Raw genomic sequence first — 2,500 nt, 5'->3', positions numbered from 1 at the left:
TATTATTTTATTATTATTATGATTTTTTTCGCATCCGACCTAGATATGGACCAAAAGGTCTCCTGTCGGCATGCTCCACCTTTGTAAACCTTTGTAATCCTTTGATTGACCACTATGGTTTTGGATCACGCGTTGGACTCGTGATCAACAGTTATTAACCTCACGGATGATAGCTCAGAGCTCGTATGACCGATCTATGGATAATACTGTGACCTTACACGCACAGACACACCCAACTCCCCACCCACGAGAGCTGGAGTAACAACCCGTAGCGCAGCGATACTGAAATTATTTCAGCCCTGGGTGGGATACGAATCTGGACCGCCGTAGTGGCAGGCGAAAACTCTAACCACTGCGCCACGAGGTGTGTGCGTGTGTGTGTGTGTGTGTGTGCGTGTGTATGCGTGCGCGTGGGCGTGTGCGTGCGTGTGTGTGTGTGTGTATGTGTGTGTGTGTGTGTGTGTATATGTGTGTGTGTGTGTGTGTGTGTGTGTGTGTGTGTGTGTGTGTGTGTGTGTGTGTATTCACCTTGGTCTTTGGATCACGTGTTGGACTCGTGATCGACAGCTATTTCCCTCCCGGAAGAGAGCTCAGAGCTCGTATGACCAATCTATGGGTAATGCTATGACCTTACGTACACACACACACCCAACTCGCCGCCCACGAGAGTCAGAGTAACGATCCGAAGCGCAGCGATACCGAAATAAATTCGGCCCTGGGCAGAATTCGAACCAGGTACTGTGTGTGTGTGTGTGTGTGTGTGTGTGTGTGTGTGTGTGTGTGTGTATGTATGTTAGTGTGTGTGTGTGTGTGTGTGTGTGTGTGTGTGTGTGTGTGCGTGTGTGTGTGTGCGTGTGTGTATGCATGTGTGTGTGCGTGTGTGTGCGTGTGTGTGTGTGCGTGTGTGTGCGTGCGTGTGTGTGCGTGCGTATGTGTGCGTGCTTGTGTGTGCGTGCGTGTGTGTGCGTGCGTGTGCGTCTGCGTGTGTGTGTGTGTGTGTGTGTGTGTGTGTGTGTGTGTGTGTGTGTGTGTGTGTGTGTGTGTGTGTGTGTGCGCGCGTGTCAGTTATGTCAGTTTTATGCTTCCTCTCTCCATGAAATTTCGCCTTTTGTGTACCACTCGCCCGACCGACTGACCATCAGCATCGGCAGCAAAAGGAGATGTGACAAGCGGAGTCACACCTGCTGAGCCTCGACACCGTGGTATTCCTGAATTGTCAGAGGAATGATTATGGACGGCGCCCTCTGTAGCTGGACAAAAGCCTGGAAGAAGCCTCAACACCAGGATTGGCGGAGACTCTTCCCTAAGAGCTCCTGCCACGAACAAATCGACAGGACGACCGTCGAGCGGCCGGGGGTTCCCCTATGGAGACGACTGCCCCCCCGGCCAAGTCCAACGAGAACACGAAACCCAAGCCCAAAGCCCACGTCAACGAGGATTACAAGAAGCACAGAGCCCGATCAAGAGGTCCTCTCACAAGCCCCACCTCCAAGGAAGGACGAGCTCTCCAAAATATATGAAATGCTCCTCCCAGCCAATTGCAAATTCTGCAGAAGAGGAAATAACTCCTGCTGGGCACACGATACCGAAGAAGATGACGAAGACGATGTCTCTTCTTCGGTGACCGAGGAGCAAGCTCCTTCCTCCTGCCTCCAGGAAGAGATGAGCTCCTGGAGGTTGTCCTCGAGGGCGACTCGGGACTCTGAAGGGCGCCGCGAGTCCTGGAGGCCGAGCCCAGTCGCCCCTCAGTGGAGGACACCTCCAGCCTGGTACCGCACAAGAAGCGATATCAACTCCTGGAGGCAGTGAATAAACCCCCCCAAGAAAAGGATTCCATGAAGCCCACAATGGACAAAAGAAAATAAAGCCCAAAAGAAAGGTAAATAAGAAAAATTAAGAAAAAATAGTAGAATAAGAATAGCCCTAAGAAAACTAACTTTCCAATCAAGGAAACAAGGAAAAAGACAATATTTGTCCAAAATAGTGCCTTTCCTTTAAGCCCAAATTTGACTAATTGGAAAACCCAGAATGCATTTCATTGTTTGGCCCAAAAATAGGATTAAAATCGGCCCTGGAACCAAGAGGTTCCCCTCAGCTGAATAAAATTGCTTGGCGACGACAATCCCAGAGTATTACCTTACTACCATCCCACTCCCACGCCGTGGGAAGTGAGAAACCTCTGTTTGGGTAAGATCTGTCAGTTGCGGTAAGTCGCTTTTATTTATTTATTTATCTATTTATTTATGGGACTGTTTTGCTTTGGTGCAACTGCCTCTAGATCCGCTAAATAAAAATCACCACTCAAGTTCCCCAAGAACCACAAGCTCCCTATCACCGCCACAAACACCCCCCCAACACTACAAGTGTGTCTGCAGTACTCTCGGTTTGGCACATCCACCAGTGTAGGGGGGGCTGGGAGGCGACCGTTCATCCCCTCTCTCACGCGCGGTCACACACACACACACACACAAACAAACACACACACACACACACACACACA

This window comes from Oratosquilla oratoria, chromosome 20 (genome assembly GCF_046742065.1).
Source record: "Oratosquilla oratoria isolate Oo_2021 chromosome 20, ASM4674206v1, whole genome shotgun sequence".
NCBI lineage: Eukaryota > Metazoa > Arthropoda > Malacostraca > Stomatopoda > Squillidae > Oratosquilla > Oratosquilla oratoria.
Note: the sequence above shows the minus strand (reverse complement) of the source record.